The sequence below is a fragment of the Corythoichthys intestinalis genome, chromosome 9 (genome assembly GCF_030265065.1).
Source record: "Corythoichthys intestinalis isolate RoL2023-P3 chromosome 9, ASM3026506v1, whole genome shotgun sequence".
In the NCBI taxonomy this organism is placed as follows: Eukaryota; Metazoa; Chordata; class Actinopteri; order Syngnathiformes; family Syngnathidae; genus Corythoichthys; species Corythoichthys intestinalis.
The window spans coordinates 30,248,930-30,274,676 of NC_080403.1; the positions used below are offsets into that span (position 1 = coordinate 30,248,930).

Below are 25,747 nucleotides of genomic sequence, written 5' to 3' on the forward strand. Positions count from 1 at the left end.
ACGAAACCGCGTGGACGCGATTGCTTCTAGTAGTCGGGTATGTTGTCTTCCAGGCTGAGGAGGATGTTGTCAAGGAAGTGCATCATTGGCTGCCGCCTTGTAAAACTGCACTGCCCCCAAGGGCCTGGCATGAATACTGCGTATTTTTCACACGGAATCGTGACATCGTTCGATTGGAGACGGAACCATGTAAATGCAAACATGAAATGCGTCGTATTCTCGGAGTGTCACCATGTAAACGGCCCCAAAGTGTGACTTGTAACTGCAAATTGCCTGTTCTCCTCGCTGAGGGGCCAGGAGAAGTGAGTGGATGGTATGACGTGGTCACCACAAGTAACTCACTGACTGTGGTCCGAAGGGGTCTGTCCGAGCCTAAATTTAAACCTGTAGACAGACAAGTCTCGCCTGTGGCCAGCCTCTGGTTATCTTTGCGAGAGAGCCTCAGGCTCTTCAAAGCAGTGTCTTCACACTGCTGCTTCTGCTTTTTTACCTCCAACATGTTTTTCTCTCTTGCCTCTACTTTAAACACCTATCATGAAATTATTCAATATTCTACAAAGGATTCTTCTTTTTCATGTCTTCTGATGCAGGAGAAATGCGATAAATGGTTTTTATAATGTATCATTGTGATTCACATTTCAGCCCTCTTAGATGTTTCTATTGCATTTTGTCTGTCATCATTTATATATTTTCCTACAAATGTCCGAACTCTTCCTCTAGCACATGGCTTTATTACAACAATGCCCCAATTAGTGCAACAGCTGTTTTCATTTTTGCTGTGGGCACCTGGGAGGACATTTTCCAAGAAACTCATAACATGCCTCAGTTCTTCATTGGTTTGTTTAGAAAGGCAGTAGGAAAAATATGAAGCCAAAACAATGGTGACAGTCACCCTGCTGACCCGAACTGGAGATAATAAAAAGCAGACCTTATTAGATTTAGAAAATATGTTCCAATGAATGAATTAATTAAATCTGTCACTGGTGAGTAAGTTGATGATTCAGCTGGGGTTGACCTGCAGACAGTCCTGGATCATCTTGTTTGGGGTTATGATAATAGAGGCTGTTGTTCTGGAAAATGTTGACTCAACCTCCCCTGCTCGTTGAGCTCTCCACTATATATCTGCTAAATAATTTGACTCTCAAATCATTTGATAAATGAGGGACTTAAGGTAGTCTCTGTGAAAATGAAAGCAGATAACATTTTATACATGTCTCATTTTCATCGTTGCACTGAAAATTTGTCAGTGCTCAATTGACAATGGAAAAATAGATTGATGTGCTCAAATGCCTCATAGCCTTTCCTTAATTGTAGCAAATTTGAACACTACTGGCTTTGAGCATTCTTACTGAAAAGGGGACTGCAGAGATCCCACAAACCAGACTTCACAGAGACAGACGAGATGTTTCCATTGTGGCCCCATCCACTTTCCTTCCCCCCATTTCTTGTTTCTTCCTTCCAAAACTCTGTCTTCTAAGACAATTCTCTGTTCTCTCTTCATTCCTTTCCACTCTGTAATCAGGACCCTTTGAAGTGAGCCGTCACGACGGATTAGAGTTGGGCCTGCAGGGTCTTTGACCTGGGGTGAGCCCGAGGATGAGTAATTAGTCAGGGAATTAAGAGGCAAATGCCCTCCTCTTGTATGGTGTTTTATTTTTAAATTTACAATCAGAACTCTTAAGATTAAACAGCAATACATATTCAGTGTTTCCCACAGGATTTTAGGAGACTGTGGTGGGAGGGTCTCTGACCATAGGATTTTTTGAAACTGTGGTGGTGGGCTGCATCGGAGTCGGACAGCCACACCATGTCGTGCCACGGCGATTTTTTTTTTTTTTTTTTTTCCCCCAAGAAGAACCATAACAAAGATATATTTGAAATATTTCATTAACTAGGCTAATGTTATAGCTCTCAGCTACGGTACATGTATGTAAAATGCGTTGCTGATTACGGCTACGTTACCCTATGTAATAATGCGACTTTTTTTCTCGTAGCAATAGTACGACTTACATCTCGTAGTGACTCAGGGTTGGCAACCCAAACTGTTGAAAGAGCCATATTTGACCCCCCCCCCCAAAAAAAACTGATACAGTATGTCTGAAGCAGCAAAACATTAAAAGCCTTGTACAAGCCTTATAATTATCAATACTAGCTATATTAGCCTACTATAAAAATGACTAAGTTGGCTAGAAATACATAATTAGCCTTCATGATTAAATGTTTATTTTCCCTGCAGTGGATCCTATAGCGCACCACGTGACTACTCTGTTGTACGATGACACCACAAGTTTAACTTCATTACAATATTAATGAATTGAAAGAATGTTTGTATCATGTTTGTCCTCCTAGAAATCCTATTAAAACACAAAATATATTTCCCTCCCCCATCTTTTTCCATTAAAAAAAAAAAAAAAAAAAAAAGCTCCGAAGCAGCACTAAAGAGCCGCATGCGGCCCAAGAGCCGCGGGTTTCAGACCGCCGTCGTAGCCCTCCTTTTTCCTTTTTATTTGACCCTCATAAGTACTACATTACCACAACAATAACAGTCCTTCTGTCAACTGACCCATTTACAGGACTGGGGGAATTCTAATGGCCGTGTAAAGAGTTTTTCTTGATTCGGTGAGAAGGTGAATAGTTTTTTCCCCGTTGTTCGTGAACTAAATTTCCACACAAACGCACATCGAGGTACCATTAACTTAGTAAGGAGAGGTATGACAGTCATTTTTCGAGTGTCCCAGAGCTCGCGAAATTGGGGGGGTGGGGGGGGGGCGCATTTATCCAACTCCTGTCTGAAGTTGGCGCGTCGGTGTTGTGCCGAAAAATAGCCACTCCACGCGAAATGTCCCCCGACGGGAGCGCCCACACGTCACTCGTACAAACAGCCTTTTCTTACCAATCGATGGACACGGAAACGACGTTCTTGTACCGTGAATACGTATCATTTTACTCTGCTTGAACTAATAAATACTTTACTGTGACCAACGCTCTGAAAATAGAGCAAGGCTTTATTTTGGGCCCCGCCTCTCCGCGCAAGTTCAATCAAAGTTTGCTTTCCGTCCAAGACGGCCGTCCACCGCTGACTTTCGCCGAAAAGTCCGATCCAAACTATTGTAATGCCCCGGATATGGGGAAGAAGGAGAGAAGTCTGTATTTGCTTACCCACTTGATTGTGGTAACAATAATAAAGAAAAACAATAACAAAATAACAGCGGGCTGCTAAGACATGCGACCGCTATCTCTCGCTATCTCGCTCGTTCTCCCATTCTTCCTACTCGTTCCCCTTGCGTCTCTTAAATAAATAAATAAATAAAATACTACTCTAAAATGCTGCTCTCGCTCGCGCGGGTAGTAGAGTGGAGTGGGCTAAAGCTGTGTAATCGGCTGACTGACGCATCTGATTAGTATTTTTTTTTTTTTTTTTTCTCCCGGCGTTGGGGGGGGGGCAAACGAGACTGTGGCGGGCCCAAACGAGACTGTGGCGGGCCGCCACAGTCTTGTTCATTGGTGGGAAACACTGATATTGTACAGTGATCCCTCGTTTTTCGCAGTTAATGGGAACTAGAACCCGCCGCGATAAGTGAAAAACCGTCAAGTGTGTGTGTTTAATGTATTTATTCAGATTTATCATTGGAAAGAGATACGTATAAGACATGTTTTTTCACTTTTTCCCCCAAAGTATTTATAAAAAAAAAAAACAATTTGGCCAAATTTCAAAATTTTCCTGCATGCATGTGTGATACATCATTGGAAAGCTTAAAATCTCAATTTTCTGCGGGAAGAAAAAATTTGAACAGGATGTTTTTTTTTTTTTTTTTTTTCTTAATAGAAAATTAAACCCCTAAACCCAAACTCAAGGTGAGAGCATGAGAGAACATAATTGAAGACACCATGATTTTAATGTCATATCATCGCGCACTTACCTTGTTTTGATCCAAAAACTCCATTTAGCATGTCTCACCGAGTGTCAAGACACAGCTGTGATTTATGGGGGATTTTATGGGTGAAACACGGTAATATAACAAGGGTCGCAATGCAGAAATTGCAGACATCAAGGAGTGGTCGAGATTTTCTTTTTCAAATATTTACCCTTTTAAAGGTTTTTTCTCCATTTTTTCTTTGTGTAATTTGATTATTTATCATCTAAAATATCAAGGAAAATGCGACTGTAACAAAAAAATACAATTAAGCAATAGTTGTGAGGTAGATATCCGTGACCTATTTACAGACACTATTTTTTTCATTGTGACGTCATTTGTTTAAAAGTTTAAAATATGCAAGTGAATAATTTTTTTTTTTTTTTTTTTTTTTTTTTCCCCCAAACTAAATATTAGACATCAATTAATGATTCTAAGCTAAAAATGATAGACATTTCGAATAATAAATATAATTACTTGCCTTCTTTTTATGGCTGGGTTTAAACAAAAGTGGTTGCCCGGTATCTATAAACTGGGGTCTCAAGGGTAAAAGGGACAAATTGAAAATAGTTCAGGGGCTTATTGCGTCATGAAACTGCTATGGCAGCATATAGACCAGGGGTGGACAAACCGGTCCTCGAGGGCCACAGTGGGTCCTGGTCTTTGTTCCAACTGATTTAGCACACACAGTATAACCAATCAGGTTTCAGTGGAAACAAGGAGCACCTGACTGCAATCAACAGATTGCACTTGTAAGAAACCAGATTGGTGAAAGGCTGTCCTCATGATGGGTATGAACAAAAACCCGCACCCACTGCGGCCCTTTGTGGAATTAATTGCCCACCCCTGATATAGACACTTGTTCTATCAAAAACAACAGTTCTGTTGACTTAAAATACAGCAATTTATTTTAAAGAGGGGTGCAAGAGCGAAAACTGCTTTTTCAGCCTTGTCTGTGTTTTCCGCCACATATATTAATAAATGTTTTTTAAGTACTTCGAATGTAATAATTAGGATACATTTTAAACATGTTACTGTCCCACTGAATTATTTTTAAACAAGAATAAAGTAGTAAAATGCTTTGTCTATTATATGCTTCATTGAGTGAGTCCACTCAAATCCGCTCAAGCTGCTCACTTACACACAATGAGTTGCCACAGCAACTGTTTAACAAGTTTAACGATTTTGAGGCATGCAGCGCTTCAGTTTCAGCTTCCAAGCGTCTCTGGCAAGATCAAATCTTAGCTGTCTGTCAATCATCGTAAACTTTAATAAGCAACTCCAGTACTCTGCCTGACCACAAAAAGCTGCAGGAGCGAGAGACTCTTGTGATCGGATCAGGAAAGCTCTATAAAATACTACATTAATTTTTTTTTTGAATTGAAAAAAAATCTGCGATGGACTGAGGATGCGAAGTTTGAAGCGCGAAGTAGCGATGGATCACTGTATTCTTGTATATGGAACAGGAGAATCAGTCAAAATTGCTGTACGCTATTTAATTTGCAGCACAATATGTCATTGAAGATTATTAGAGATTTGAAATGTTTTTAACACTAGTTTTGCACATTCTGATGCTGGTCAGATTTTGTTTTGTTACACAGCCGGCTGTGGGAGCGTTCCCGATGTTGCACCTGCAGCCAATTCCAGCCCATCAACTTTAGTATATAAACGCAGGCGATTCAAGAGAAGGGTGCCAAGATACTGACTTGCTAGTTGTCATTTGACACCCGTTACTCTCAAATCTCGTGCATTTGGTAGCTTATTTGTCTGCCTCCCTTGTTTTGAGATGCTCTACCTTGTGCAGGTATTTGAGTGTGTTTCTCTATGTTGTCTTATTGGCTCTCTGCCAACCGCTTAGGTTAGTATTACTGATCCCCGTCGACCTATTGTCACAGACCCATTTTGTTATGCCCTCTTTTCATTATTTGTATTTAATAAACCCTTGAACAAATCCCGTCGGTTGTTGTCTGCTTTGAGTTCCAAGCTTGTTCAAGCGTTACAGGTTTTAAGCCATGTTCTAAATGGTCGTTGAAGACAAGAGAGTATATTTTTTCCCTTTATCCTTCACATTTGATGGAAGGAGTGGAAAACCTTTTATCGTTGAAGTGTTGCAAGCGCGATCGCCGAGTTCGTCTCACAGCTGGAGGTCAGATGACTGGACAGCTGCAACATGTAACGCGTTTATATCTCTGGAACATTGATTTCCTATGTGTTATCCACCTGAACTTGCCGTAGTTTCAGGGAAGCTTACATGCAGTATAGAACTATGGCCTGATGCCTATGACATCCTATGTATCCCTGATGAATTTGCCAATAGGTTGCACGCAAGACAAGGGTTGGTGCGGATATACTTATTGTCAATTTTCTCTTCAATAACTACAGATATAGCTGTAAAATAAAAAAAGTATATCCAAATGTTCGATGAATGTCTACACAGCAGCTTTCCCGCATGATGTTGTCATGAGAGATCAGTTAACACTGAGGTAATAGCAATTATTCTCATTTTCCTCATCAGCTCAAATCACCAAGTTTAAAAACAGAAACAGTCCTGAGGAGAACCCTCATGGCTAAAAATGGTCATGAGTCACTTTCCTCTCTTCAGCAGACAAGTGTAAACCGCAGCCATCTTTTTCCACCTGATATATTTTTTTCCTTGTTTTTTCCTGCAGGTAAGAGAGATTTCCAGTGCACATCTATAATCTATCATCAAAGTTAAGTACAATTCCTTTCTCTTTCTCAACTTCCTTTCTTCAACTTCTCTGTGTGAGCGCGCACTTGTGTTTGTTATCCCCACGGAAACGATTGTTGTGACAGGCGCTTCACTTGAGCGACACTAGGAGATATGTTGCCCAAGTTGTTATCTGGGAACTCCCATTCCTTAGCTTATGTCATGCAAAGAATGCATCTTGTCAATCAAGAATGGACATTGATTACAGACACGAGCCGATGCTCTCTGTCCTTATTGTCTTGTGCAGATACCACAAAGCGAACCATTTTACCTGAGACAGTTGAGGGCCCGAAGGCGAATACTGGCTGTGTTAATAGAGACTTAACCTGTACTGACTTAATCTTATGCACAATCCTTTCGTTTGTGCTCAAGAGTAACTTGCAGTCAGCAGAGTGTAATTTTTTCAAGTTTATATTGTCGACGTAAACAGATTACTGCCATTGGGTGTAATCATTTCTAAGGACGCACGGGGTGAAGCTCAAACAACAACACCAACCACATTTAAAAACAATTTGATTCTACATAAATAGCGTAGAATGACAGAAGAGCAGCTGCTCCATGTTTACTGAAAATATATCAGGACAAATAGTGAGACAACGCAAAAATGAACAGTGTTATCGCCAAACTATAAATCAATCCATCACTTTTCCATACCGCTTATTGTCACAGGTAACTGGAGCTGAAAAGCAGGTTACATTGGTCATCAGTCAATCACTGGGCATTGTTTAAACTCATAGATTTCATTTGATTAAAAATAGTTTGTTTGGCTGAACATATGGTATCAACATTTATTTTTGGCCTGATGTGGAGAGGAAACATGGATCCCCAGTGAAGGGAAATAGTGAGATTTTGGCTTGTGTTGAAAGACCACTGAGAGTATGCCCACATCACCACCTTGTAATGCAGACACATTTACAGACTTGCCTGTAAACCCACAAGACTTGCTTACATTACCAAGGCATCTTTTTTAATTTTAGATCAATGCAAGAAAAGGGAAACTGAGTTTGGATTAATGACAGAGGAATGTGTAAAGAAAAACTTGAACTCAAACATGGCAAGGCAAAATACAATAGGTCCAGTAAGCTCCCCCAATTTTTTATTTCACCATTAACGCTTTCACTACTGTTTTTTTGCTTTGTTTTTTCCCCTGTGAAACCTTTTCTCATCCGATGTCAGAAAATGAAGGTATCACTTGTAAGTGTCAAGGTCTGGCTAATAGGAAATTATTAAATGGTGCGAAGATTTAAAAAGCAAATAAACATTTGCTGATGGCATATTACATCAAGAATTGGGGTTTACTGAACAAGATTTAGGAATACAGTATACAAGGGGTGCTCATTACAACGCTAATGTGTATAGCTCGTGGCATCATTACCAAAAAATATATATATACTAGGCCTGTCGCGATAAAAAATTTTCATCTCAATTTTAAACTCATAAATTATTGCCGATACGCAATATTATTGCATGTGGAGAAGTACTGCCAATGTTTTAGAGCAGGCTAACGTGGTTAGTACATTGTATTTTTTCATTAGCCTCAGTGTAGCAATGCTAACATTTTACAATTTTTAATATAGAAGTGTTTCTTTATTTTGTCTGTCTGAACTTTAATTCTACGGCATGTTGATGGCCAATAAACGTCTGTGAAAGCTACTGGAGTCTCATATGCAATCAACATGCACGCAGCGAAAAATCGCAGCCGGGAAAATTACCGCCCTCATTTTTATTTACCATGCGATAATTTGACTTATTGCATATTACGGCAAGCTTAATATCTATATATGTACAGTATGTTTATTTTTTTTATATTTATTTTTTTAAATGTACATTGTTAATAATGTTGTGTGAGCAACAAATGTTGTTATGCAACACCCCACTTTTTTTTTTGTTTAAGTACATAGTTAATTACGTTGTTTGACCCTAGCCCCTCTGTTAAGGTAGATTGCAGGAGTTTGTCTCCTTGAAAAGTAAAAATCTTGGAGCAAAAATCTCTGAGCAGCCCCGCAGTATACTAATGATAAGGAAATTAAGGAAAATGGTAGCCAAATAATTAAATTAGTTTCTCAAAGCATTTTTTTGTTTCACTTCTTTGTGTTCTATATTCCATTTCAAGATTCTAGTAAGACCAAGTGGCTCATGTAACAAAAGCTACATGTTTACACGTGACCTAAAACAAAATTCAGTTTACCATAGTATGTTTTTTTTCTTCAATGCAAGCTGCTCATTGGTGTACCTCCAGTGGTCAGTTGAAAAAAAATTAAATGGTTTATTCATTCATTCATCTTCAATTCCGCTTCTCCTCACAAGGGTGGTGGAAGGCAGGGTGCTGGAGCCTAGCCAAACGTGTTAATGTTACACTCCTGGGGTTGAAGTTAATTTGGAAAAGTTTGCTAGAATTTCTCTTCGAGATGCCATGACAACTAATGAGCGCAGCTACATTTGCCCCACCTTAGCATGGGTCAGAATTGTGACACAGCATCATTTAGAGATCTAATCTGTAGTCCATAATAACTCTGCCGACAGTCCCGGATCGCACAGGATTCTAAGCTTTCTTGGCGGAATGCAAAACGTGTGTACGTCTCAATAACAAGAAAAAAATATCGAGGATAAACACTATGTTTGTGTTTGTGTGCCTAAATTTGTCAACCCAAAACATGCTTTTGATCACAGAAAATATGGCAATAACAAGAATCAGGTGCATCACTCAGTAGCAACTGGTGGGTTTGAGGGAAGCCCATTCAAAGACTTGACCTCACACCTGTTCCCAATTCTCCCAGTCGGACATCCAGGCATTAATGACGTCATCAGCCACAACAAAGCGTCGCCATATTGAATCGGGGGCAAAACACGAGTCACAAGCAGTTGCTCTGTCATGCATTGTAGTACTAACGCATTGAACATTTGTCTTATTTGCGGTCTTTTTTTCTGTTGGAATGACTAAAAGTTGCCGTGTTGCGGGTTGTAACACAAGGAAGAGTTCGGAGCCGCATTTGAAGTTCTTCATTCTTCCTCAAGAGAAGAAAAGGACAAGCAAATGGCTAAAAGAAATCAATCGAGGAACAGTAAAAGAAGACGGTTCCGTGGACCATTCTCGCCAGTGGGAACCAAATCCAGGCACATTTACGTTTGCAACTGACATTTTATTACTGGTGAGGAAACTTAAATCAATTTTTTGCCCCAATTAGCTGCTAGGATTCAATAGACTAGACAGTGGTTATTATTACGTAACCAACAACTCGCAAAGCGTTATTTTTCTTTTGCCGTGAACTGCTCTGATTGGTCAATATATATTATTGGCCTAGTGGGAATTGGTTATTTTGCCATGACGTGACTCATGCTTTCTTGCCTCGTGACACACCATTTAGTTGTACTACCACAGTTCACGGCTAAATAACTCTTGGAGGCGAATTACCGGTTACAGCAGAAATAATCACTCCGTATATACTACCAGTTTTCTTAGTTCCACACAGTACATATTCCACGTAATTGATAAAGGTCAACTTACTGGGTGACTTTATGAGGTGGTTGTAGATGTTTCCGAACTCCACTGCAGGTAATTCCTTTGGATTGTTTATCCAGGTATCAGCTGCGACTTTGTATGGGCAGATTTGCAAGCCAATACACGCTAATTTTAAGTTGTATCACCTCCTCGCGTCTGTCGGCAGTGACTCGTGACAATAATAAGTAATGTTTAAGACGTCTTTATGAAAGACGCAAAATACAGCTAAAATATATTAATTTCAGACAATTGTCTACGGATGTTTACCTGTGCATGCCCCCATCTCAAAATGGCGACACGTTGCTATGCGAGATAACGTCATCGTGACATCACGCTGACTGCGAGAATATGGCGACCAGCATGAAAATTAACCACAGGAATAATTTGGGACACAAGAACAAACATGAATATCATAACAATGTATACCCTGTATACCTATAATTCGCACCTGAGTATAAGTCACACCAGCTATAAAATGCTAACAAAGAGGAAAAAAACATATATAAGTCGCACCGGAGTATAAGTCGCATTTTTGAGGGAAATTTACCTGATAAAATCCAACACATAGAACAGATATGTCATCTTGAAAGGCAATTTAAAATAAAAATACAATAGAGAACAACATGCTGAATAAGTGTACAGTAGGATAATGTTACATCATGGATGAACAACGAAATGCGAACATAGCCTGTATGTTAACGTAACATAGCTATTAAGAGTTATTCAGATAACTATAGCATAAAGAACATGCTAGCAAGTTTACCAAACCATCAGTGTCACTCCAAAACACCAAAATAACGTGAAACAAACAATGAAACAATGAAAAAACTGTGACTTATTGTAAAATATGGTACCTGTATTTAGGGATGTCCCGATCCATGTTTTTGCACTTCCGATCCGATACCGATATTGTTTTGCACTTCCGATCCGATACCGATACTGGCCGATACCGATACCGACCTATCTGAGCATGTGTTAAAGTTTAAAGTTATTTAGCCTCCTTACTTAGTTGTCAGACTCATGTTGAAAAAGGTTTTAGTAGTCTTGATAACAACTAGCCAGCTGAATTAGGTGAGTTTGAATAACACAACGGTTGGTAACAAGAAACTGATCTGTTTATTCAGTGACAGACACAAAAAATTATAAATAACAAACAGAAATGGCATAGTCAGTCAGTAAAACGTGCAAATAATATTGTAAACTGTCTTAAAAAAGCAAAACACTCCAACAACCTCAGTGGAAAATCCCACAAATCCCCCAAGCTATTAAATGCTTTTAATGTTTCGTGCATTAGTAACAAAAATTGTATAAAAAGCCTCTCAGGTTTAAATAAACGACTATTTCAGTATCAAGTTAACATTTTAAAACAGTAAATAAAATACTCAAGTCCCCATTCTGTATCAGCAGCTTTAAACTACATTCAATTCATTTAATTTTGCGAATCAACTGTTAAAGTTGTTAAAATTGCTCCCGTTATTCCATAATTTCCCTTCTGTCTACTTTCGACATGTGAAAGTTTTAAAACTGTTTTGAAGATAGATTCAAGTCAAGATTTTGCCGATTTAGGGGCATTTTAGATAAAAAGTTAATTAGCTTCGCTTGGAAGGTTCATAACAGCCTACTAGGGAAATCTGCTTTCAGATGGCGGCTGTTTACTAACGCATCTGGTTTTCAATACTTCAATGTTGCTAACGCAGTCGAGTCTGTCGTTTTGCATCTAGTTCTATATACATATGATATCTATTATCTCCAGTAAAACGACGTTGACTTAGTTTGTAGCGGCTGTCAGCAGCAGTCAGGTATTCATGTGTTTTTTATCCAGCGGCATGAGTTGAGCTAAAGCCATGAGTTGAGCATTGGCATTACCCGGGTCTATGACAAGCATTATGTTAACTTTCGGGACGCAATGCGGTCAGCTTCTCATTGCGTCCCGAAGACCGCGCTGTGTATTAGTTCCGCTTTACTTGACATATTTTAATAATCGGATTTGAATGTTTGTGACTCGTTCTCGAATCTTCCACGGCCGAATCGCTCAAGGATGTAATGACGGCTGGGCATGTTGTACCGTGGAGCTAAGTGTTGGATGGTGCGTCTTTACTCACGAGAGATAATGGCTCGTCATCCAGAATGATTTCTTCGGCAGTGACTCTTGTAATTCCCTGGGCTTTGGGAATGTCGAGTGCCAGCTTGTCACGCATAGCATAAGTTTCTGCCAGTGTTAGTTGCGTAGGACCTTTCTTTTTGTCTTCGGTTTTCTTAACATACTCCTCATATTGTTTGCGGTGGTATTTCGCTAAATGCTTGATTCGGTTGGTTGTATTAAAACTTCCTACAGCTTTACCACTACGCTTGACTTTATTGTGGCATATGTTGCACTCTGCCCCTTCGTCTTTGTCGTCCTTTAAGGTGAAATGATCCCACACAGCTGACATTTTTACCGATAAAGTCTCTCGGTAAATTGGGAGACGGTAATGTCAATGTAGTGTGTTGAAGGTGTGCCGTAAAATGCGGACAGGATTTTAGGGAAACCGAAGCAAAAACTGGAATGGATTATGTAAATCGGTGCGCTGGAAAACCCGGACCAGATTTTGAAAAAAACTGGATCGGAAGTCTGGATCTGAATTTTTCCGAGTTCCGATCTGATACCGATGCGCATTTTTTTGCCCATATCAACGTCCGTCCGATCAATCTCTACCTGTATTAATCAAATTGAACAATATTGCACCCGGAACCATATACTGTATATTTTTTTTATGCTGACCACCAGTGGTACGCTTTAATATTAAATAATCTTGACCAATAGTCTTGCCACGTTTAAGGTAAAGAGCCATAAATATTACTGTAGCTGACATTGTTGGTCCATCTATAGCGTTTCCTCCCATAAGGTGAAACAGCTGTTTCACTCAAGGATCATACCCAGGGTGTATTTAGGGTTACTGTTGGAATACAACATTTAAACTTAAACACAAACTTACACAAACCTATTGCCCAGTCTCACATTTAACCTCATTTTCTTTTCAAACCGTCATCTACTTTGGCTAGACCACACATCCCTAGCTGTCGATAGTTCTGCAGGCCTGTTCATATTCAGCTTTACACACAGCCATGCAGTTGTGACCTCAGATTGGGCTATTATTCAGCCTGGCCTCTCTGCTAACTACCCTCAACTACGTTTAGGGTTACAATTTAGCAGTACTTGAGGTATCCCTCAGTATTTCTAAACAGAAATTACCACATTTGCTCAATATTATGCTCTGGACTTGTCATTATTTTTAAGGTTAACAGCAACATATGTGTCAAATACGTTTAATATGTAGTGTATGCGTTACGGAAATGACATTGTTGTGGTTGAGTGTTGTCTGGGGTGCCTGTAAAAATGCATAATGACTTGAAGACGAGGTTTATTAATGACTCCAACCGAGCAATAAAACATTAGCAGCAGCTGGTAAAAGCACAGTGACTGCTCCTTAGGCATAGTGCGTTAAGACCTATTTAGAGGTGTTGTGAACAGTATCCAGGTGGTTAACAAAGTCAAGATTTCACACTAGTTGAATCATAAATTGTGCATTCCAAGGAGGTCTGTCTTTGTCATTCAGCAAAATACCAAAACAAATGGTGATTTAGATTATGCCAATGAGGATTAGCTACTTCATACTGCCTCCACACTCAAGAGAATCCCTCGTCTAGAGCAGCGCATTGTTGTGAGGTAGAATGAGGGTGGTATTGGACAGTATGACTGATGAGCCTGTTGAAGCAGAAAGAGGTAATGATGAGCCTTGTTTTATTGTGCCAAACACTACAAACACACTACCATCTGTTGGCCTAACTGGGCTTCATCTGCACTTCCAGTAACAATCTTTGTTGTTGTTTCGTTGGATAAAGATGAAGATAACAATTATTTTCTTGTTCATCAAATTATCTCCTAGTATGGGTGATCAAATTTAATCTTTGCTTTGATCATTAAGAAGGCTTTAAAACCAGATAAATTAATTGACAATTTAACATCAGCGAACACGAGTGTGCTTGCAGTACACTGCAGGTTGTGCATGGATGATCTCTACTGGCTAACTCCTAACCTATCGGCAACACGCGCACCATTAAAGTGCCTCTGCCAGCATTAAAACATCTTAAATAAAATTATTATGTGAATTAGAATCATATTTTGAGACGATTCGACTATATACAACAATTTGGCAAAGCACAGATGACGTGAAATTAGTCTTTTAATCTCATTTCCCTGCCCCGGCCTTGGAGAGCGTAAACAAACCAGGAGGCGTGACAGCTAGCCGACATGCTAACCCAAACCGAGCAGCGTTTCCAAGTCTTATTCTCATTTTTCGAAGCGAAAAATCACACAAAACTAACCCATCACACGGCGGCGGGGTTCAGCAATCCCCCCGGCGGTGAGCAAGTAACAGCTCGTTGTTGCCGGGAAAGCAGCTGGAGAATGACCGCCGGACAAACTGGCCGACGTCGGAGGAGCGCGTAGCTGCCCGAGCCCAACTCGAGGATAATGGTTTATTGCACACGAAGAGGGCAGAGGGGGCTGGAAGTCTGGACGATATGGAGAACCGTACAACCATAAGCCGAGTATAGCGCTCTCCCGGCAGTGACGCAAAGAGGACCATGGGTGTTGTGCGTCAAGCTGCCAGTGTCCGCCAAGTGACATTCTCACTGGACAAGAAGCATTGTCAGCCACAAAATGCAAGCCACCTCCCTATTAAGACGTGTGCCTTGATCCCAGTATTTGACAGAATACAAAACACGGTGTTTACTCACTTCCTTGTAAGTCCAATGGTCCCACAGTTGTCGGACTTGTTTTGTCCAACCTCAGGGTGAACGGGAACTTTTTGAAACCCAAAAGGGCTCACACACCTCTTCCTGGTGCAGCAACAAAACCCTGCAGCACATTTGGCTAGCGTGATGCGAAAAATAAACGAATTAATCCCTAAAATCAGCTGAATCCACAGTCTATTTGCATGCTATAAAGTAATGCTGTATTTTGAGATGCTGACCCGGGTGACGTCACATTTGCATTCATCCTCAACCCGAGACTGGAGCTGGAAGTGACTCATTTTCATGGCACGGGATTAAAAAAATTGAATAAATTAAACGATCACTTCCACACACATCCAAGCAGTCCATTTCATTCAGGAGCATAAAATACCGTGTGAAATATTAAATAAACATGCTTTTTGCTGTCATAGGCACTTTAAGTCTGCAAAAAATGAATCAGCGCTATTACAAAGAAATAAGAAATTAGGCCTTTAAAGAGCATATGACACCAGAAAAAAAGTCTTAAATGGCATTATTATGTGAATTAGAATCATATTTTGAGACGATTCGACTATATACAACAATTTAGCAAAGCGCAGATGACGAGAAATTAGTCTTTTAATCTGCCGGTTAGCCACGCCTACCATTACAGGGCTTTAGCGTCCCCAACAGGTGGATGACGTCAGCGGTAGACTAGGCTCATCGGTTTTACTATTCAGCCCATTGAGGGGGAATTGTTCAGAACGAGGAAAACGCGACGAACAGAGCTGCAAAATGTCATTGTTTCAGTCTCTCTACTCCCAATATTTTTACAGGATATTCTTTTTATCCAAGTATTTTTCCCCAATAGCTATATAAATGGCTTGAGAAGGACCAGTCAGCCCGTCGAGGGGGAACTATTCACAATGAGGAAAACGCGACGAAGAGAGCGGCAAAATGTCATTGTTTCTGTCTCTTTACTTCAATATTTTTACAGGATATTCTTTTTACCCAAGTACTTTCCCCAATTGCTAAATAAATGGCATGGTCATGACAAATAACAATCTTGTGCTAAATGGAATATAAAATAATAAAAATCCATTTATTCAAGACGAAATGGCAAAATTACTCCATAATGGTCAAAACAGTCGACTTCACCTTTACTGTCACACCTCCCGAACGATATTTTATGACACCTAAATCGGACATCTGTAATTTCCCTTCCCCGGCTTCGGAGAATGTAAACAGACCAGAAGGAGTGACAGCTAGCCGACATGCTAACCCGAACCGAGGGATGTTTCAAAGTCTTCGAAGTGGAAAATCACACATAACTAGCCTGGATTATTTGACATGACGACCCGGTTGTCGAGTTTCTTTGCGGATCGGCAAACCGCCCGGCGGAGAGCAATTTACAGTTCGTTCCCTGGAGGAGGGTGGCTGGAGTTGTTGTGTAGCTAACGTGCTAACAGCTAACTGCTAATGAGCATGAGGATAGCTTTTTACATGCCTATCAATGATCAAACGTAAGTAGTCCTTTATTTAAAGGAATTTTATAGTGTTTACTTTGTAATCACTGTATTCGTATTTGACATAATACAAAACAAGATGTTTACTCACTTCCTTGTAAGTCCAATGGTCCCACAGTAAATATCCACGGTGAATGGGAACCTTTTGAAACTCCAAAAAGGCGCATACGCCTCTCCCGCATACAGAATGATTTTTCTGCAGCCGTTTGGCTGGCGTGATGCAAAAAATAAAAGTATTAATCCGCAAAATCAGCTGAATCCTTCGTCCTCATACACAACAGTACACTGTATAGTGAAGAGAACGTCTTCTACCGTGCACGTCACAGCGCCCTCCTCCTCAATGCAAGACCGAAGCCGGAAGTCACTCATTTTCATGGCGCGGGATTCAAAAAACTAAATAAATATAGCGATCGCTTCCACACACATCCAAGCGGTCCATATCATTCAGGGGCATAAAATACCGCGTGTATTATGAAATAAACATGCTTTTTCGTGTCACAGGCACTTTAAGGATCAATAGATCCTTGCCAACATTGCTAACAAGTTTCAAGACAATGGGTTAATGAAGGCTGGAGGAGTAGGACTTAAAGTTAGATTCCACAGGAAAAAAACCAAGAAGTCCATCAACTACTTAAGCGGCGCTTTGACAGGACAGCCTATAAAAATGATTGCAGTACCTTAAACTCAGCAAGCAGCGCTATTTAGTTCATTTTGGCGAGACCAAAGAGATACTCACCTCACACGGATCTCAAGCCAGCATTATTATACATTTAAGATGCTATAAATCAACTCCTGCCATCATATAATTACAATTATTAAGATTTCATCAAGCGTGTAATTGTGAGACGCAGCAAAGGATGAAACAATCTTAAATGAGAGTTACTCTATCGACATTATTGTTGCATTCTGCATTAGGATTTTTAATACATCTTAATGATGTGTGAAGCCTGCATGGTAATCGCAATATGTATCCATGACGGTTTTTCCAATTCAGAACATGGTGTTTTAAAACATTCTGTGATGCATTGATGTATACTCATTATTTGCCACATTCATAGTGTTTTTTTGTTTGTTTTTTTCCTCAGACGATAATGACAGCAGACAACACAGTACATTGTACATTTTGACTGTTTGGAAATACAGTTTTATGTTTGTGCTGTGCGCTCTATGGGCTCTTTGATAGTTTTGTACTAGAGCACTGTGCGCGAGGGATGTCCCTCGTGCACAGTGCTTATTCACATTTCACCTCTGTCTGTTAATTCTCCACCTCTGTTTCAGCCTTTGTGCTCAGAGCCTCATACTTCCTGTTTTCATTGTATTTTTTTTTTTCAATCCATATTTTAAGAGGGAGAATGTTACAGGAGATTAAATTCCACTTACTCTTGTTCTTTCAGCTTTGTTTTACTTTGCTAAAATGTTTCTGTTGTTTTATGAAATCACAGAAGCCTGGCTTACCTTCTAAAGCTGCTTAAAAAAATACCTTAACTTATTTCATAATGCGAAAACACTTATTGGGTTGCATGACAGAAGAATTTCAAAGTATTTAAAAGGTCTTCATTAATTTGTTCTTATCAGCGGTGATCTTTGCGAGCTGTGCATGGATTTGGATTCTTAGGTAATGCTCCTTGAGGTGGATTATCATTTGCGTGTCTGACCTCGAATGACTAAAACAGTACTTCTCAAATAGTGGGGCGCAGAGCCATGCCGGGGGAAGTCGCAGGTGACCTCGGGGAAGCATACTTTTTTGTCGTACTAGAATAAAGTGTACTTGCACACCCACTCAGTGGGGGGCATTGGCGCTGTCATTTTCAGAGTGTGCGGAGTATTTTTGAACCAAACAATAGCACACAGCAAAGAGCACTGCAGATATGAAGAGCTAGACGAGGATATATGACGATGCGTATGTAGCGTTTGGCATTTGGCCTGGACTTTCACGAGGAAAGACCAGTCTGTTGACTGTGTCTAAAAATGTTTGCAGCGGGCCGCAGGAAGCCAAATGAATTAAGAAGTAACTTAAAGACATTAGACCCCGATCACATTGATAAGCCGCTTGATTTTTTTTTTTTCAGCAAAAATGTGCCAAATATTCCCAACAATCGTCCCTCTTTGTCAGTGTTACATCAGTAAACGAGCGAGCACTGTTTGCATGCTCGGTGCAAAAGGAGCTGATACTGTCTGTAGCAAAAATAAAAATTGTCCCCGTCAACTGTTGTTTTTTTTTTTGTTCTATTTTGTTTTTTTCAGTCACATTGTTTGGCATATTGTCTTCGTAAGTTAATGTTGCTATTCAATTAGGTGTTTATTATTACTAACTGATTTGAAGAAATTTTATTTTTCAGTATCAGTTGGTCAAAAAATGTACCTTGACTGTACTTTTACAGTTTGGATGTGACTTTTTTATTCAGGCAGATTGATGCGCTTTAAGTCTTTTCTGTTATAAACTAAACAATGTTAATAAAGTTACACTTTATACAAAGTTGATCTATATTACTTTTCTTCCTTCAATATAAAAAAGAACACAATGTTATGCAGAAGCATACCCCGTAATTTCCCGAATATAAGGCGCACCCTTGTATAATGCGCACTCCAAATTTACTTGTAAAATCTAGGGAAAATTATTGTACCCGTTTATAACGCGCACCCTAATTTTAGCACCAACAAATAGAAGAATACAAGAAAACAGAGCTCGTGTACAGATACAGAAATGTCATTTTACTGACTGGTGAAACACAGCACAAGCATAGCATATTGGTAGTTCAAAACATTACCATAAACTGACAATATTTACGGTAATAATATGATTTGACAACTTCTCCAACTTACCAGAATCTAGGAGAAAACAAAACAGGTGTGACTTTTCCTTTAAAGGCTGTTGTATAACTTGCTTGTTTCGTCATGATGAATAAATGTTTCTTCCATGGATTGATACGGTAAAATGAAAGTGAGCACGTAAGTCGGAAATCCGAGAGAGCTCATTGCTGTCGACACAACAGTAAAAATAGGAACTATTTTTATTTGGGTTTGAGTTTCCCGAGGGACAGATATAGTTGACGGACACACACGGGAAGTTGTTACGTTTGTTATGGTCCGAGTTGCGGAGCTGCAACGTTGACTAAACTAGGGCTGTCCCAAACGACTAATTTTCTCCCAATTAGTCAGCCGACTATTTTTACGATTAGTCGACTAATCTTACAATTTTTTTTTTGTTTGTTTGTTTTTTTTACTAATTTAGCAATGAAATTTTTTTTGACGCTTGTCAATTCACAAAAACATTTTGGAACACTTAAATTCTTGATTAAAGTACAAATAAACAGATAAATAACAATAATAAATCACAAATAAACAATGAGTTCAAATGCTGATAGAATTAACTTGTGCAAAAGAATGGAATGTAAACAGATTCAGAACACTGACTTCACCTTTCCAAAATGATTCAAAACAATTCTTAAAAAAAATACCTAGCATTAATATTATAGTATACTGTAGTACTACCGTAATTTCCCGAATATAACGCACACTTTTTCCCCCCAAAATCAACTTGTAAACTCATGGTGCGCATTATAAACGGGTACATGGATGGAGACAGAAATATATATGTATTACACATATATATATATATATATATATATATAAACCGATTTTTTTTCATTGACACGGCCACGTTGTGTTGAAGAAACGTATGCGGCGACCCGTTGCCGACCATTACGGTACGTGACGTCACCATTTTGTTTCGGTAATACTTCACTCTAATCGGCCGAATGATTTCGTCTGTGTTAAATTCTGCTTTTTTCACTCTTCATAAAGCACAGAATTTAGTTTCTTGAACTCGTTTGAGTCGACGTTTATTGCAGCTCCGCAATTCGGACCATAACAAATGTAAGGACACACACTTCCTGTGTCCGTCAACTATATCGGTCCCTCGGGAAACTCAAACCCAAATAACAATAGTGCCTTTTGTTACTGTCGTGTTGACAGCGATGAGCGCTCTCGGATTTCCGACTTACGTTCTCACTTTCATTTTACCGTATCAATCCATGGAAGAAAGATTTATTCATCATGAGGAAACGAGCAAGTTATACAGCAGCCTTTAAAAGAAAAGTCACATCTGTTTTCTTTTCTCCTAGATTCTGGTAAGTTGGAGAAGTTGTCAAATCATATTATTACCGTAAATATTGTCAGTTTACGGTAATGTTTTGAACTACCAATGTGCTATGCTTGTGCTGTGTTTCACCAGTCAGTAAAATGACATCTCTGTATCTGTACACGAGCTCTGTTTTCTTGTATTCTTCTATTTGTTGGTGCTAAAATTAGGGTGCGCGTTATAAACGGGTACAATAATTTCCCCTAGATTTTACAAGTAAATTTGGGGTGCACATTATACACGGGTGCGCCTTATATTCGGGAAATTACGGTATATATAATAGTATCATAATAATTATTCATTGCCAATCAGAATTTTCATAAAGGGTGTCATTTTAAAGGTATTTTTAGTGTAGAATCTGAAGTATGTGGGATTAACTCCAGAAATCGTTATTTATATGACGAACATTACATGCTTTTATTTTGAAATGTTCACCGGAAGTACGTTCGCTAAACCGCTAATTTAAGCTTTACACTCCGCAAAAAAAGCACTTTTTGTCATTACATGTGTTGTCAGTAATAGATTTTTTGTCCTTTTGCAAATGCTGTTAACCAGCGATTTTTCATGTTTGAAGTGTCACCTTTTAACTTCAAGTTTTGGAGAAGGCTGCCTGTTTTATAGCCGGCTAAAGTAGGTCGTCTTTTTTCCCCATTCACCTCAATGTAGCAATGCTAAAGTATATAGTGTTTAATATAGATGTGTTTTCTTATTTTGTATGTCTGAACTTTAATTCTACAGCGTGTTGATGAGAGAAAAGAACTGGAGTCTCAATAAAACATGTCATTAGTTAGTTAGACGGACTTACAATCTCCTGTCGTTATCATTCACGGCCGACGTGCAGCTAAGCTTGGCATTGAAGAGACAGGACACAACAGTGTACCCTCCTTTGTTTCTTTAAAAATAAGTCAAAGTTTTGGACTCTGGTGCGCTTTTTCGGCTTTGTGCCGCTTTCCCCGCTTGCATACCAAGCGTCCGACATTCTGAACTTTCCACGCATATATTTTTTTAACCCTTCATTAGCCGTCGACGGGATGTTGTGCTCGTCGACGGATTTACGTCATCCATGACGTCGACTGTGTCGACTAGTCGGGACAGCTCTAGACTAAACGTTGACTCAAATGAGTTCAAGAAACTAAATTCTGTGCTTTATGAAGAGTGAAAAAAAGCAGAATTTAACACAGATGAAATCATTTGGCTGATCAAAGTATTACCGAAACAAAATGGTGACGTCACGTACCGTAATGGTCGGCAACAGATCGCCGCATACGTTTCTTCAACAGAACGTGGCCGTGTCAATTAAATAAAAAATCGGTTTTATATATATATATATATATATATATATATATATATATATATATATATATATATATATATATATATATATATATATATATATATATATATATATATATATATATATATTTCTGTCTCCATCCATGTACCCGTTTATAATGCGCACCATGATTTTACAATTTGATTTTGGGGGAAAAAAGTGCACGTTATATTCAGGAAATTACGGGTACTTTAATAATAGTAATTTTAGAGAAAATGTATACTTTTTAAGCATGAGTCATGCTCCTGCATTGCGGTGACGGCGTAGCGACGATGTAGACCCTATGGCGTCAATGAGCATTCAATAATTCTGTGGCAAGGGAACGCTTTGCTCTGTAATTTGTGTTTGTCTGGTTTTGGGGGACTCTTGTCGACTTCCTCTAGTTTTCTTCTGGTTACACAACAATGCCAACAGAGATGGAACGCTTGAATGTGGATCTTCAGCTCATCAACAATGAACAACAAATGTAGATCATACAAATGTTGAGGCGCAGGCGACGCAGAAGACAGTTGCGGAGGTTGTCTGTCTAACTGTTGATGCCGCATAGAGACTGGCAGTCACCTGACGAATTCTAGCATCGGGTGAAAGTCACCAAGCTGCGTTGTCCAGCATTTTGTCCAATTTCTTTGCCGTGTCCTACAACCAGCCAGTGGAAAGCCATAGCAGATTTCAGGCGGCTATGAAACTTCCCAAACTGCGTTGGAAGCCTTGATGGTAAACACGTTATCATAAAAGCACTGAGGCACTCTCAATCAGTGATGATGTATCAAGTGTGTGAACTGTCTGTTGTAGAAAATTAAACATAAAAACAACTCTTTTGACACCAAACCTGAGCTTTATTCTTCATATACCTGAAGTATAAAATCTAAACAAGTCAAAGACTCAGAGCAAACATATGTACACAATAAAAGATAAAGTGCCAAACCAAAAACCAAAAACACGACATAAAGTGATAAAAAGCTGGCAGTTTTTAGCCGACTGTGTCATCGCCTCGTGTTGCCGTTCGTTTCCGAACACACACATACTTGTCTAGGAGGTTCTTCCATTTTTTTTATGCAATCGCTGACCTCCAGCCCCGTATTTTCAGCAATCTCCTTCCACGAATTGCTTGCCCTTTGGCAATCTTTATAATGTCTTGACGAGATATTGTAGAGGTTGTCGTACTTGCGGACCTCTTCGATGATACTCTCGTTGCCTTGGTCCATTATTGCGTGTTGCAAAACAATGTTTGAAAATGGCGGTGATTTCGGGCTGAACCGGAAACAACAGTCTTTGCGGACCAATCAGTCCATTTGCGTCACCTCACCACAACTTGAAATTGCGCCCAGTCAGAAATCTGTAGAGGTGCACGTCAGGCTACGGTGGAGGGTCGTCAATCGGGTCTGCCTTGACGGCGTAGGTCTGCCACAGAAGCATAATTTGGCCTTTTACAGTGGCGGCAGAGAGTTGAGGGGGGCGTTTGTGTCTTCCTGGGGGGGGTGGGTGTAATAGAAAATAGAAACACTGCTCTAAAGGGTGTGGTGGTCCTTTTTTAGTAGGAGCTTCCAACGTATGTGTAGCACTTTTCACACAGACCATTTTAACATGTTTTCCTCCAGCTTTTCGTTCTTTTGTTCATTTACTTGCTGTATGTGAATAATATCCTAATGTAATATGGGTGTGTTGAAGTTGACCTGAGAATCTTTCATCTCGGATCGGGGGGTTCAACATGCGAACTGCACTGTCCTTATACATTTGTGTTGAAAACTGTCATCATTGCCATACTGGCATTGCCGCACATTTCATTATCTCAAAAGGTCAAACCAAACACAAGATCCCACTTCAGCAAGTCTTCTCTGAAAGGCACAGGAAAATAAATCCTGAATCCACAGTTACACATTGGATGCGACAATTTAGTGGGACTGCAGTGTGAAAACAGCTGAGAGTGCACCTGACACCACTTCACTTTTCCACCCCTGAAATACACCGCTCTTCATTCTGTCTGACAGTAAGGTTAAATGCTGTATAGTCTGGGTATAAAGAGTTCTTAATCCTTTAATGTTAGAGTGTCCAGTAGTCCTTCCTCGCGGCGCATGTTTCCATGTCCACGTTAATCGGGTTACTGACATACTGTAGTTCAGACTTTAAATTTTTTCCACCCTTCTCCGAGAAGTCCTAATTTACTGCACTGGTCGATCTTTGGTCGCACTGCTTCTGAATGATTCAGTGCTTTCAGATGATTTCACTTGGGATATTTTATCAAGCATCTTATACAGTGATACAGATGATGTACAATCCCCGGGTTAGGATGCACCCGATTTACGTGATTTCAACTTTACGATGCCAGAGTCTCGTCCGCCATTTTTTTTCTGGTCGTTTTTTTGTTTGTTTGTTTGTTTTTTGTTTTTATGTGTGTGTGCTTGTTTTTAGTCGCGTAAACAGTACCTTATTGTACTTCACAGTAGCCTATCCTATTTTTTACTTTATTTTTTACAACTGTTCTGCCCGAAATATGTATTTAGCCAGCGTAGCCCATCCCTTCTCCCGCAGTCCAGCAAAGGGGCCATTGTTGCCCTCCAGGGATCCAGGGTTGTCCCCCGGGCCACCGCGCACCTATCTACCGGGCCTTTAGGGATGGGGACGCACCACCAACCCCCGTGCGTAGAGCATTAAAAGAAGTGCAGGAATAGCGGGTCCTGCCGTGAGGAGGTAACCGTGGCGTCGCCCCCCCCACCCACCCCAACAGGTCCCATCCATCCCACAACCTTGGTGTGTGATGTATTAAAATCAAGGGGGAGCCGGCCCGGGACTGTATCCCCCGTACTGACTCTCCCCAGAGGCATAAATGAGTCTTTAGGTGCCAGGGTGAAAGATATTTACAGTGCAAAGTGAGGAGTGGGTGAATTAAGAGGCAGGCTCCCGCAGGCGTGGCCCCGTCCACCACAACCACCGGCTGCAGGGCGGGGGAAGCACAACAGCCCCAATGAACCCCCGCCCCAGACCACCCCCAGCCCCCCCACATCGACTCACCCACCCACCCACCGCCCGAGCACCCACCACGCACCCCCGACAGGCGCCACACTGAGCGCCGGAGCCCAGGGGATATCCACCCCACCGGCAGGGGACAGCAAGCCCCACCCCAGGCCCCGTGGGCCCCAGGAGGCCCCACCGACAGAAGCACGAAATATTGGCGGAATATTTATTTCATTGTAATGTTGACTTTAGTTTTGTTATGAATGCTTTTATTTTGGCGTAGGAAGTGTAAAGCAGGTAATACTTTAGCAATGCGAGTAAGAGCGCATCTAAACACGAAGAACGTCCTGCAGCTGAGTGACAGAGTGAGAGAGAGGAAAAAGATGACAGTTGATTTAGCTTCATCATCTTGGCGAGGACAGTACAATGATGTATAATGTATACTTTTGAAGAGTTATTTTGAGATTTAGGGGGTCATCAGGGGTACTTGAAGGGTTAATTACGACTTGCACAGAAATTCGGGTTACGTCGCCAGCGTGGAAATGAAACTCGTTCGTAACCTGGGGACTACTTGTATTCCCTTCTCGCAACAGTAACTGGTACAGGTTAAGTGGCAAAAGTGATACTTAATGTTCTCTTGTCTTTTTTGCACAAATGAATTTGTCCTTCACACTTGTGTGTATGGTAGTGCTGAAAAAGCTTCTGGATTCCTTCAACACAATACCATTGCCATCTTTACTGGCCGTCAATAACCTATGGTATCTTGATCAGATATAAAGGTTATAACTTTTCATCAGAGTTCTGCCACTCTTGCCTTGATTCATTATGTAACTGAATATACACAATTATCTTATCTGTCAAAACACAAACTCCCTTTGGTTTCTTCCTCGTTCTCGCGT

The 25,747-nt window shown here is 40.2% G+C and overlaps 1 protein-coding gene across 3 annotated transcripts in view; it reads left to right on the forward strand.

The window, feature by feature from the left end:
• The window catches only part of pdzrn3b (PDZ domain containing RING finger 3b), a 170,633-nt gene that overhangs the window by 78,213 nt on the left and 66,673 nt on the right, over positions 1 to 25,747 (forward strand). The window contains exon 1 of one of the 3 annotated variants that reach the window (XM_057845250.1): positions 6,604 to 6,625. The exons of the other annotated variants lie outside the window; for them this stretch is intronic. The gene's annotated coding sequence lies outside the window, so the exon portion shown is untranslated. Of the gene's footprint in view, positions 1 to 6,603; positions 6,626 to 25,747 lie in introns of those variants that run through there. 3 annotated transcript variants of the gene reach the window in all.